Source organism: Malaclemys terrapin, chromosome 1 (genome assembly GCF_027887155.1).
Source record: "Malaclemys terrapin pileata isolate rMalTer1 chromosome 1, rMalTer1.hap1, whole genome shotgun sequence".
Classification (NCBI taxonomy): Eukaryota; Metazoa; Chordata; order Testudines; family Emydidae; genus Malaclemys; species Malaclemys terrapin.
Window position 1 is genome coordinate 167,226,444 of NC_071505.1, and position 13,147 is coordinate 167,239,590.

At 47.1% G+C, this 13,147-nt stretch overlaps 1 protein-coding gene and 1 long non-coding RNA gene across 8 annotated transcripts in view; one reads left to right on the top strand and one right to left on the bottom strand.

The window, feature by feature from the left end:
- Nucleotides 1–7,048, top strand: part of LOC128847054 (uncharacterized) — a 31,590-nt gene extending 24,542 nt beyond the window's left edge. The window contains exon 3 of the long non-coding RNA XR_008446832.1: nt 6,885–7,048. This is a non-coding gene — a long non-coding RNA (uncharacterized LOC128847054). The remainder of the gene's footprint in view (nt 1–6,884) is intronic.
- Nucleotides 1–13,147, bottom strand: part of RCSD1 (RCSD domain containing 1) — a 48,612-nt gene that overhangs the window by 16,013 nt on the left and 19,452 nt on the right. The window lies entirely within an intron of this gene.

The following is a 13,147-nucleotide window of genomic DNA, read 5'->3' on the forward strand; positions in this document are numbered from 1 at the left end:
AGAGCAGTCAAGAGTGCCCCATTGTAATTGTAATCGATTCCCTACTTTGGTGAGGGCCTCAGGCAGTGGTGTACCTCAGTCCCTCTTAATCCATAATCGTTTAGTCTCCTGTGGGCTGCAATACTTTGGTCTTATTTTGGTTGCTGGGTTTAGTTTGCAGGTGCTGGGTGGTAGCCTGTGATACACTGGAGATCAGACTAAATGATCTGGTGGTCCCTTCTAGCCTTAAATTCTATGACTCTATTACAGGTGAATTAATAGGATGCTAGGTTAGGAAGTCCTATCCGACCAATAGTAGTAAGATGGTGATTGCTGGTCTCAGAGGTCTTTTAGTTTCCCACAAAAATGAGCATCCAAGGGGATCCTGTGTTATTTGGAGTAATGTCAGTCAGACTCTCTGTTGGAGAGTTGTGAAGAGGGAGTCAAACTGCAGCATCACATTTGGAATGTTTCTACCTGCAAAAGGAGAGTGTAGTTTACCTACATTTATAAAAGGTTTCATTTTCCTTTTTCAGTTAATGGGTTTGAGATGGAAATTAGCATGTTTTCCAAGCCAATTTTTATTATTTACTGTGTTTCAAAGTCAACTTTGGGCTGATCAGACAGCCCTGGAGAGTAAAGCCTCCTATTTATTCACAGAACACGTACAGCAGCAACTCAAGTTTCCCAACACTTCCCTGCCAATGTCCCTCTTCCCTGTCCTAGAGGGACCCCTTATTGGGCTAAAAGGGGAATTTACTTTCCCATCCAATTCTTTGCCTCTGCTGACACTGCCCCACCCAGGGCCAATCAGATTTGTTTTAATGTGGATACATGTTTGACTTTGCCCTGGACAGGACTGAGATCACAGAGGCCATCTGTGACAGGGTGCACAGATTTTTAGTGCCCTTTGGAGAGAACCCCCACAGGCATGATTCACCCTATCCCACTCATGACTCTCGTGGGAGGCCCTGCCGAGACAGACAGGTGTGTGGGAAATAAGGGCCCTTCTGAGCTGAAGTAATCAGATGCAATGGAGCCTAGTTAGAGCCTGGGAGCTGGTGTACACTAGAAAGTTAGGTCGATCCAACTACATCGCTCAGAGGTGTAGTTAAGCTGATCCCGGGTAGGTAGCCTTAGGTTGACGGAAGAATTGAGAATCCACTGAGAGGTGGATTTACTACAGCTGTGACACTGTAGAATTTCTAACGTAGGCATAGCCTACGCCTTAGACTTGGCTTATCTCAAAAGAGAGAAGTTGTACTGAAGCACCCAGGACAGGGAGATTTAGAGACAGAAGAGCTTCCCTGTGTGTATTGTTTGTGCATTTACAGAAAGTTCTGTTTTGGGGGATCCTGGATTTAATCCACATAAGGTGAATGTGGCCAGAGACTAAATGATGTAGGTGGACTTGATCATCTTTTCATTTCACAAGAATCCTGTGAAATGAAACCTGAAATGCCCGAGGTTTTTTGTATGCTTAACATAGATAGGCCTTCTCTGAAGCTCTGCTCTAGTCAACCCTGGCTTTGCCATTCTATCCCCAAGCCTCTGGATGGTCATGGTACAGATTCTTGTTAGTTAGATTTGAACCTCATGGCCCCATGTGTGAAATCCTGGAGGATTGGCAACCCTAGGCAGAAGTGAATAATCAGAAATGACCTTGTTCTTGGACCAGTTTACTTTATAGCCTGTCAAGAAAGACCAAGTTTAATTAATGTAATCAAGAATCTAGTTCAGTGGTCTGACTTAAGTAGCTTTTAAATACCAGCTGCATAACAACAGTAACTTACATTCCTCTTCCCCCCAATTTAATTCTCTGACTTCCTGGTGGTTCTTCTCATGTTTTTTTTCACCACATATATAACTGCAAAGGTCAAAGAGGCACAGAACAAATGTAGTAAAAATAACCAGATCTACAGTGTTATGTCTTAGAGATAGAGAGAGAGAGAAACTAAGGCAGAGAAAGCTCAGTAATCAGTATCTTTTCTATGTGACTATAGATAATCTTTAGTAGATAAAAGAATAGGACCCAAGAATCTTGATCCTCAGACCCCTACTGTAACCCACTGTACAGTTTTCCTGCAATACCCAGAAGTCCTAAAGCCAGAAGTGGACAGTGGACAACTTTGCCAGTGCAGCATGCGCTAGATGTGGACTAGGTGAGATCAGCACTTTTGCATACCACCCTAGCTAAAGGGCTGGCATAGCAGAGACACAGCTTTTATTTTTTTAATGGCTATTGCTGAAGATGTAGGCTCTCTGAATTTCCATTCCCATTCCACCCTTGAAAATGCTTTCCCTCAATTGGGAAAGCTGCAAAGCTGGCTAGATACAGCACAGCATGTGGGCAAGTCAGTCATTTTTCCATTTGGTGGCTGGAAACAGACAGGAGGCAAGCTTTCATTTTCAACCCCATATGGGAGCACCTGTTAAGTGAATGGCCCCAGGATTTTTAAGTACAGGTCAGATTAGATCAGTGGTTTGCAATTAAAGGAGAAACATACAATTGCCTGTACCAGAGTATTCATTAAAACTTCCCTTTTAAAAACTAATTTTAATACAAAGAAGTTTGGAATAGCCATTTTCTTTGGTCAGACCGGAGAGAAGATCCAGGTTGTTCATGAACAGATCTCTTAGAAATAAATTGTTCATTATCTGAAATTCAAGGTGAAAAAAGTGGTTCTATTTTGTGTGTTCCGTGAAGCCTTTGTATAAACGATATGTTAACACTTTCATCAGAATGCTATCAAGAGGGGAACAGTGTAAGAACCGGAAGTGGAACAATAAGTAGAAAGGGAGGAGTAGGAGCACAAAACCAAGAAAAAAAAAATGTATCAAGAGGCAGGGAGTTAGGAAAACAGCTGAATGATCGCACAAGAACAGGAGAGAGAGAGAGAGAGAGGGAGAGAACTAGCAGAGCCTATGCACAGTACAAGACTATTAATTCTCTGTATTATCCATAAAAATATCAGCTAAAGCTGAGCGGAGGTTACCCAGGAAGTGGGAGGGCTCAGGCTTACATTGGTCTGTACTTTACATCCCTACAAGGAAATCCCACAATGATTATTCAGCTTCGGAGCTCAGGATCATGCTGGGCCCCCAGCACAAGAAACATTACATCCGAAGACGCAAGACTTGAGTAAACAAACCTTTTCTTGATACACTGACCTCCCTCCATCCCAACAAAGCATCTTTCTTCCTCCCTGCAGCCCACTCAACAAATCATTGCATTTTGGGCTGTCAAGTCCTCTGTCTGTGGAGAGATTTGTGTGATTTATTTCTCCTTTTGGTTTCTTATCTGCAGTGAAGACTCTCCTTGCTCTGATGGTATTAACTTAGTGCAGCTATCTGCAGAAGTGCTTGCAGAGAAAGAGAGATTGGGGCTCTGGCTAGAGTTCCCATAATTACCCCAGCCTCTCCAGAAGAGGGTGCTGCAGGAGCTTATGCAGTAGCTCTGGCTGTGAAGGAGTTCACAGTTATTCAAGTCCCACTCTCCTCCGTAAGGAGCCATGTTAGGGAATGCGGTTAGAATGCTGACTGCAGAGGAAACTCTCAGCAGCCAGAGTAGCTGAATGCATTAGAGCCACATGATAGATCAGAACTTTGTGTGGTTTAAAGATCCCAGAATGCTGGAATTCCCATCTTCTTTCTCTTCACACTGATTTGATGCCCCATTTCAGAGGAAGAACAATTGGCCTCTAGAGTGTCCTAGGTTCTCCCTGCTAGACAGTAGGGGTAAAATATAGCAGAAAGCCAAGGAAAGAAAATCAGACTTCCATTTAAGGTGCAAACATTGCTAAGGGGAGGGGAAGAGAGAGAAATTAAAAAAAAAATCCAGACTAATATTGGTACATAATCTGGCTGTGAAGAAGTCACATAGCATGATGGGAGATATAATAATGTACCCAGCATGCTTTGCTAAATCCCTGCCCTCTGTGTGCAGTGTCTGCCATTTTAAAGGTATAGTAAACATGGCTCCAATATGAATTTTGACAAAGGAGAATTAAAAATAGTAAAGAAAACTAAATGCCATAAAACCTTTTCCCACATCATCTGGAATGGCAAGTGACTGAACTTTATGGTTTTATTATGGTTTGTCCATACAGGGGAAAAGCCCAGCATAGATAATGCAAAATAGTTTTTACTCAGTAGCTATCCTGTATTAACTCTCTGTGTGGACACACTGATTCCACACTTAATGGATTAATCTAAATCACAAAAAGGTAGTTTTAGTGTGGAATCAGATTGTCCCCATGGAGAGCTAGTGTGCAATAGGTATTGTGCTTTAAATACACATCCTAACTATTTAACACTAATTTCCCCATGTAGTCAAGCCCTTAAACTTCCATTTTCAAGCCTTCCCCTTACCCAGATTGACAAGCAATGAGTGAAGGGGCCCCATGATCTCATTAGGCGGCCTGATAATGTGACAGATTTGATATTGCAGGCTTAGTTTAGGGGAAGGTTTGAACATTATGCTAATAGGTCATGGATTTTAGAAGACCCCTGGTCAGGCTCCAGAACCCCCAACAAGCTGTGAATATAAAAGGCTCTCAGACCAGACTCTATGACCCTACAGGCTGTCACAGCAGTGTGAATGGGTCCCTTGGCTCAGTGCCAAAGCCCCGGAGGCAGGTTAGAGACCTCTCTGAGTACACATTTCTCGCTGTGTAATCTCCCAGCTGTTGCCTTTATGTGGATTCTGGTGGCCCTTTGACAAGTGAGTGCTCATTAACCACAAATGAGAGTGCCAGAAAGCAAGGAAAAATAGGCAGGGAAAGTAAGAAAAGGAAAGAAACTCCTGAACTGTGTATATTGCTTTGTTGCTAGAGCCCAATATTCTACACTATCTTTCTTCAGCCCTAATTTCAGTGAAAACAGGAGCCATCACAAGCAACTTCAAGGAAGACACATGAATAGCGTCACTGGAAACATGCATCAGAATAATCTTCCACTATAGCACAGATTCAGGCTATGCACTAGCACTAGCACTTCTGTGTGTGTAAAAAAAACCAAAAAAACCCCAAACCAAAAAAAACAAAAAAAACCACACCCCAACCAACATAAGTTTCACCAACAGAAGCGCTGATGTGGACAGTGTCTCCTGCCGACAGCTACCGCTGCTCATTGGGGGTGGATTAATTATGCCATTGGCATAGAGCAACTACAAGGGAGACCTTACAGTGCTGCAGCTGCAGCGGTACAGCTATGCCACTGTAAGGTCTCAAGTGTAGACATAGCCCGAGGGTTTCTTTATGGATTCTTTGAGATTCCAGTGTTTCTGCAGAATAATTTTCTAGCCTCTGTTTCCACACCATTGCAGTTCCATCTTCCTACCCCTGCAAATAGATTAGCCACAAGAATAGATCTAAGGCCTGGTCTACACTACGGGTTTAGGTCGACTTTAGCAGCGTTAAACCGAATTAAGCCTGGACACGTCCACACAACGAGGCCCTTTCTTTCGACTTAAAGGGCCCTTTAAACCGGTTTCTTTACACCACCTCCGACGAGGGGATTAGCGATAAAACTGGCCTTTGCGGGTCGGAATTGGGGTAGTGTGGACGGAATTCGATGTTATTGGCCTCCGGGAGCTATCCCACAGTGCTTCATTGTGACCGCTCTGGACAGCGCTCTCAACTCAGATGCACTGACCAGGTAGACAGGAAAAGACCCGCGAAGGTTTGAATTTCATTCCTGTTTGCCCAGCGTGGAGAGCACAGGTGACCACGCAGAGCTCATCAGCACAGGTAACCGTCATGGAGTCCTCCCAGGATCGCAAAAGAGCTCCAGCATGGACCGAACGGGAGGTACGAGATCTGCTCGCCATATGGGGAGATGAAGCAGTGATAGCTGAACTCCGTAGCAGTAAAAGAAATGGAAAAGTATTAGAAAAGATCTCCAAGGCCATGAAGGACCGAGGCCATAACAGGGACACACAGCAGTGCCGCGTGAAAATTAAGGAGCTACGGCAAGCCTACCACAAAGCCAGAGAAGCAAACGGAAGGTCCGGGGCAGAGCCGCAAACTTGCCGCTACTACGCGGAGCTGCATGCGATCCTAGGGGGTGCAGCCACCACTACCCCAACCGTGTGCTATGACTCTCTCACTGGAGAAACACACAGGGAAGACGGTTCGGGGAACGAGGAAGATGACGATGGAGGTACTGTAGGTAGCTCACAGCAGCAAGGAAGCGGAGAAACCGGTTTCCCCAACAGCCAGGATATGTTTGTGACCCTGGACCTGGAACCAGTAACCCCCGAACTCACCCAAGACCCTCAGGGCACACAGGAGACCTCTGGTGAGTGTAACTTTGTAACTATTTGTAAACATTACAAAAAAAAAGCAAGCGTGTTTAATGATTAATTTGCCCTGGCAATCGCGGCCAGTACATCTACTGGAAAAGTCTGTTAACGTGTATGGGGATGGAGCGGAAATCCTCCAGGGACATCTCCAGAAAGCTCTCCTGGTTGAAATGGGGTGATTTTATTAAGGGGGACATTCAGAGGCGCCCGTTCCTGCTATTCTGACCAGAAATGTTCCCCGCTGTTAACCACGCGGTGGGGGGGAGGGGTGAAGTGATCATCCCAGAGAATCGTGTATGTGTGTGTGTGTGTGGGGGGGGTGGTTTACTTGTGTTTGTGCCGCATGTTAACCGGGAAACCGCAGCCCCCTCCTTTTACATTGAAACCCCATTTTAAATGGACAACCCAATTCATCCTTGATATGGGAAATGCGCTGCTGTTTGCAACCTTTCCCGCATGTTAAGAAGGTTAAAAAAGCCAAAACACTGTGGCCTACGATGGCTGCCTGCAAGCCGAAATATGCGACCTTGTAATGAAAGACTGTACCCATTGTTCCCTAAAATGTGTCTTTTTTAACCACCTCTCCCTTCTCCTCCACCAGCTGCAAATGTTTCTCCTTCGCAGAGGCTCGTGAACATTAGAAAGAGAAAACGTAAGACGAGGGACGAGATGTTCACGGAGCTGCAGATGTCCGCCCAGGCTGATAGAGCACAGCAGAATGCGTGGAGGCAGTCAATGTCGGAGATGAGAAAAGCCCAACATGAACGAGAGGAGAGGTGGCGGGCTGAATCGCGGGAAGAACAGAGCAAGTGGCGGGCTGAAGACGATAGGTGGCGTCAGCTTGCAGACAGACGGCAAGAGGCAATGCTCCGTCTGCTGGAGCATCAAAGTGATATGCTCGAGCGTATGGTTGAGTTGCAGGAAAGGCAGCAGGAGCAGAGACCGCCGCTACAGCCCCTGTGTAACCAACAGCCCTCCTCCCCAAGTTCCATAGCCTCCTCACCCAGACGCCCAAGAACACGGTGGGGGGGCCTCCGTCCACCCAGTCACTCCACCCCAGATGATCGCCCAAGCATCAGAAGGCTGGGCTTCAATAAGAGTTAAAGTTTTAAAATGCAGTGTGTCCTTTTCCATCCCTCCTCCCCCACCCATCCCAGCTACCTTGGCAATTATCCCCCTACCTCTGTAAGGAACTAATAAAGAATGCATGAATGTGAAAAAACAATGACTTTATTGCCTCTGCAAGCGGGAGGGGAGGGGAGGGTAGGGTAGGGTGGGGTGGTTGGTTTACAGGGAAGTAGAGTGAACCGGGTCGGGGGGGGGGTTGGAGGGTTCATCAAGGAGAAACAAACAGAAGTTTCACACAGTAGCCTGGCCAGTCACAAAACTCGTTTTCAAAGCTTCTCTGATGCGCACCGCGCCCTGCTGTGCTCCTCTAACCGCCCTGGTGTCTGGCTGCGCGTAATCAGCGGCCAGGCGAGTTGCCTCAACCTCCCACCCCGCCATAAAGGTCTCCCCCTTACTCTCACAGATATTGTGGAGCGCACAGCAAGCAGCAATAACAATGGGGATATTCTTTTCGCTGAGGTCTGAGCGAGTCAGTAAGCTGCGCCAGCGCGCTTTTAAACGTCCAAATGCACATTCCACCACCATTCGGCACTTGCTCAGCCTGTAGTTGAACAGGTCCTGACTCCTGTCCAGGCTGCCTGTGTACGGCTTCATGAGCCATGGCATTAAGGGGTAGGCTGGGTCCCCAAGGATCACAATAGGCATTTCAACATCCCCAATGGTCACTTTCTGGTCCGGGAAGAAAGTCCCTTCCTCCAGCTTTCGAAACAGAGCAGAGTTCCTGAAGACGCGAGCATCATGTACCTTTCCCGGCCATCCCACGTTGATGTTGGTGAAACGTCCCTTGTGATCCACCAGGGCTTGCAGCAGCATTGAAAAGTACCCCTTGCGGTTTACGTAGTCGGTGGCTTGGTGCTCCGGTGACAAGATAGGGATATGGGTTCCGTCTATGGCCCCGCCACAGTTTGGGAATCCCATTTCAGCAAAACCATCCACTATTGACTGCACGTTGCCCAGAGTCACTACCCTTGCTATCACCAGGTCTTTCATTGCCCTGGCAAATTGGATCACAGCAGCCCCCACAGTAGATTTGCCCACTCCAAATTGATTCCCGACTGACCGGTAGCTGTCTGGCGTTGCAAGCTTCCACAGGGCTATCGCCACTCACTTCTCAACTGTGAGGGCTGCTCTCATCTTGGTATCCTGGCGTTTCAGGGCAGGGGAAAGCAAGTCACAAAGTTCCATGAAAGTGCCCTTACGCATGCGAAAGTTTCGCAGCCACTGGGAATCGTCCCATACCTGCAGCACGATGCGGTCCCACCAGTCTGTGCTTGTTTCCCGGGCCCAGAATCGGCGTTCCACGGTATCAACCTGCCCCAGTGACACCATGATTTCCACATTGCTGGGGCCTGTGCCTTGTGAGAGGTCTATGGCCATGTCAATTTCCTCATCACTCTCGTCGCCGTGCTGCAATCGCCTCCTCGCCTGGTCCGGGTTTCGCCTTGGCATGTTCTGGCTCTGCATATACTCCAGGACAATGCGCGTGGTGTTCATAGTGCTCATAATTGCCGCGGTGATCTGAGCGGGCTCCATGATCCCAGTGCTAGCTATGGCGCCTGGTCAGAAAAAAGGCGCGAAAGTAGTATCTGATGGACCAGGAGAAGGAGGGCGGGAGGGAGGGAGGGAGGGAGGGAGAGCCGAGTGACGACATGGCGTACAGGTACAGGAACAGGGAGAAACACAAACAACTGTCACACAGAATGGTCCCCCCAAAGATTAAACTGGAAACCCTGGGCTTAGCAGGCCGTTGATTTCACGGAGGAAGGGGAAGCAAATGAACACAGAACAAATCTATTTTTTACATCTTAAGGTGGCAGCCGACGCTGCAGCATGAGTGACAGCCATACCAGTACGATGATGATGGGTACCAATCATAATATACCATCATCTGCCAAAAGGCAAGGGGCTGCTGCTGTGTAGCAATGCAGCCCCACGTCTGCCAGCCCCACGTCCGCCAGCACCCAGCATCGCCCTCGGCCTCTTCTGGGTGCTTAGCAGACAATATTGGGCAATTGGCAGAAAATAGTATATTATGACTGGTAACCGTCATCATCAAAACAGTAGCATGTCTGCCCAGGTGGCCATGATTGACAGCCATACCAGTATGACGACGACGGGTACCAGTCATAATATACCATCGCCTGGAAGGGGCTGGTGCAATGCAGCACTACGGCTGCCAGCCCCACGGCTATCACTCATGCTACACCGTCTACCGCCAAAAGGCAGTTAGCAGCTGCTGCTGTGTAGCAATGCAGTCCCACGTCTGCCGGCACCCAGAGGACATATGGTGACGGTGAGCTCAGCTGAGCTGAGCGGGCTCCATGCTTGCCGTGGTATGTTGTCTGCACAGGTAACCCAGGTAAAAAGGCGCGAATCTATTGTCTGCCGTTGCTGTGACGAGGGGGGAGGGGCCTGACGACATGTACCCAGAACCGCCCGCGACACTGTTTTGCATCATCCGGGCATTGGGATCTCAACCCAGAATTCAAAGAAAAGGCGCGAACCGCTTCTCGGCTCGAGCTGTGGCGCAAACGTAGTATCTGACGGCCTAGGGGAAGGAGGGAGGGGGGCCGAGTGACGACATGGCGTACAGGCACAGGGAATTAAAATAAAGAACGGTGGCTGTGCATCAGGGAGAGACACAAACAACTGTCACAGACTGGTCCCCCCCAAAGATTAAACTGAAAACCCTGGGTTTAGCAGGCCGTTGATTTGACCGAGGGACGGGGAAGCAAATGAATACAGAGAAAATCTATTTTTTTACATCTTAAGACGACGGTGCAGCGTGACTGATAGCCCTCGGCATCTTTCTGGGTGCTTGGCAGCAAATACGGGGCGGTGTATGACGATGGTCTTCAGGCCTATTGCACGAGCTGCTGCTCAGGGAAGACTCTGCTAATGTGCGATGACCCGACTTGTAATAGGCCGGCTAACAGTCATAATACACCATTTACTGCCAAAAGGCAAGCCCCACGGCTGCCAGCACCCAGATCGCCGATGAAGGCTACCAGTCTACTGCACCGTCTACCGCCAAAAGGCAGTTAGCAGCTGCTGCTGTGTAGCAATGCAGTCCCACGTCTGCCGGCACCAAGAGGACATATGGTGACGGTGAGCTCAGCTGTGCTGAGCGGGCTCCATGTTGTCTGCACAGGTAACCCAGATAAAAAGGCGCGAATCTATTGTCTGCCGTTGCTGTGACGGGGGAGGGAGGGGCCTGACGACATGTACCCAGAACCGCCCGCGACACTGTTTTGCATCATCCGGGCATTGGGATCTCAACCCAGAATTCCAAGGGGCGGCGGAGACTGCGGGAACTGTGGGATAGCTGTGGGATAGCTACCCATAGTGCAATGCTCCGGAAGTCGACGCTAGCCTCGTACTGTGGACGCGGTCTGCCGACTAGAGCACCTAGAGCATTTTATTGTGTGGACATACACAATCGGCTGTATACAACCGATTTCAATAAAACCGGCTTCTATAAATTCGAACTAATTTCGTAGTGTAGACATACCCTAAGAGAGGCAAATTGCCCCTTTTCCAATGAATAAGTTGTTAACGCTGAAGTAGAACAACAACAATGAGCAACATTAATTATTTCCTATGGATAATTTGAATAGAAGCATACAGTTAAAACACTTTGTCAGCGTAGCTGAATTCACTTGAAAAAGACATTTCACAATACTAAGGCTGTACGTTTAAAAGAGGAAGGGGAAGTTCTTTGATGAGCATATTAAGGCGCACTTGAAAGACTTCAGGGAGAGGGTTTTTTTAAAAAGACCAAACTGGGTGAAAAAAATTAAATTGTACTTAAAATTATTCAAGATAATAATATTCCACTCAACACACTAGTGTTTCCATGTGTTCTGACAGAGTTTTCTTTAAAAAACATCCAAGTTTTGCTATGGATTTCCAGTAGCCTCGTCCTGGTTTTTCTCTCCTGAGAACTCCATGTAGCACAGTTCCAGTCTGTGAGCTCATAGCCAAGAACCCTACAATGGTGAACATCAGAGTATTCTACAGCTGCAACAATGACCAAGAGAAAACATAAAAGAGACTTAATCAGCCAGAAGAGGCAAAAGAACAAGCAGCTCCTACTTACAACATGGCTACTTCAGAACTACAGCTTCTTCTTCTTCTGCTTTATGGCAAAGCAGATTCATTTACTGAGTCCTGGTCCCCACTAAGCCCCCACTTCGGACTAAGGTACGCAAATTCAGCTACGTTAATAACGTAGCTGAATTCGAAGTACCTTAGTCCGAACTTACCGCGGGTCCAGATGCGGCAGGAAGGCTCCCCTGTCGATGCCGCGTACTCCTCTCGGCGAGCTGTAGTACCGGCGTCGACGGCGAGCACTTCCGGGATCAATCCGGGATCGATTTATCGCATCTTAACCAGACGCGATAAATCGATCCCAGAACATCGATTGCCTGCCGCCGGACCCTCCGGTAAGTGAAGACGTACCCTAAGTCTATAACAACCACCTACTATGTTCTTCATTCATTCATTCATGCCACTACTGTCTTACCCTACTCTATATCCTTAAAAAATGTAGTAGAGCTTTTTTAATGTTACCCCACTTTCCCGATACTTTCACTAAACCCTTTATAGTATAGTCTGTCACCTTACATCATCTAAACCAGTGGTTCTCAACCTATTTACCACTGTGGGTCACATATGCAAGTCTCTATGTGTTATGTGGGCCTCATCTACACAATATATACACTACCTGTATGGCCCTGAGGATATCACATGGGCAGCAGCTGTGTGCTGATTGGGCTACAAGTTGCCCGTGGGTTGAGAACCACTGATCTAAACTCTTCATAAAGAGCCTTTCTTTACTGGAACACTCACCACTCTCCCATATCAAGTGATCAATGTTTCTTTAACCTTACATATGTTACAGAGCCCATCTTTGTGTCTATTCAAAATATATAAATAATTATTCAAACCAGAGTGACCAGTTGGCAGTCTAAATACGAGTACTTCACTGATCCTTTTATAATTCTGGAATAGCACATTATCCTCTATTTTGGGGCATACTTCACAGAATGTTCTTCTTCTTTTCTCCTTGGTCCAAAATTTGGCCATTCCTTTTAAGTCCTTTATGAATTAAACTTTTAAATTCCTGCTTATGGAAAGGAATCTTTATATCAATTTCTCCATTTTAAAGCTTTTTTTGCTTCCTCATCTACTATGTTCACACCTGAGCATACTAACTGTTGTCAAAAACAATATTTCATTATGAAATAACTCCTGCTTTTTGAGGTAGAGCTATGGCTGCTTGGTTCTGCCAAATTTAAAGAGCCAGCACTCAGAAGGGCAATCTCAGGAAAACATTCTAAAAGAGGACAACCCAACACTGGGGGAAATTACTACAGAGCGGGAATTTGCCAAAGCATCGGTGATAGCTGCAGCTATAATAGTTAAGGTATGTTAGGAGTGAACATGCCTTTGTTTATTAAAAGTAGAGGGAGAATGCCTGCTTGGACAGTGTTGTAACCCTACGGTGCACTGTTCTGATTTGGTGACTAGCAGTCCCTACTCCTGATGATGCAATCAGCCTGTGTCACCAAGTACGAGGGGCTAGGAGAAACAGCCCAATGGTTTTCCTACTGGGACTCTATCACAAAGCTGTTTTCTGTTTGTGTGTGTTTGGAAGATGGCACTTGCTTAGGGCTCCTTCTCTGGTCTTGTCAGAATGACCTCAGAGGAGCATAAAGCAGATTGCCTATGGCT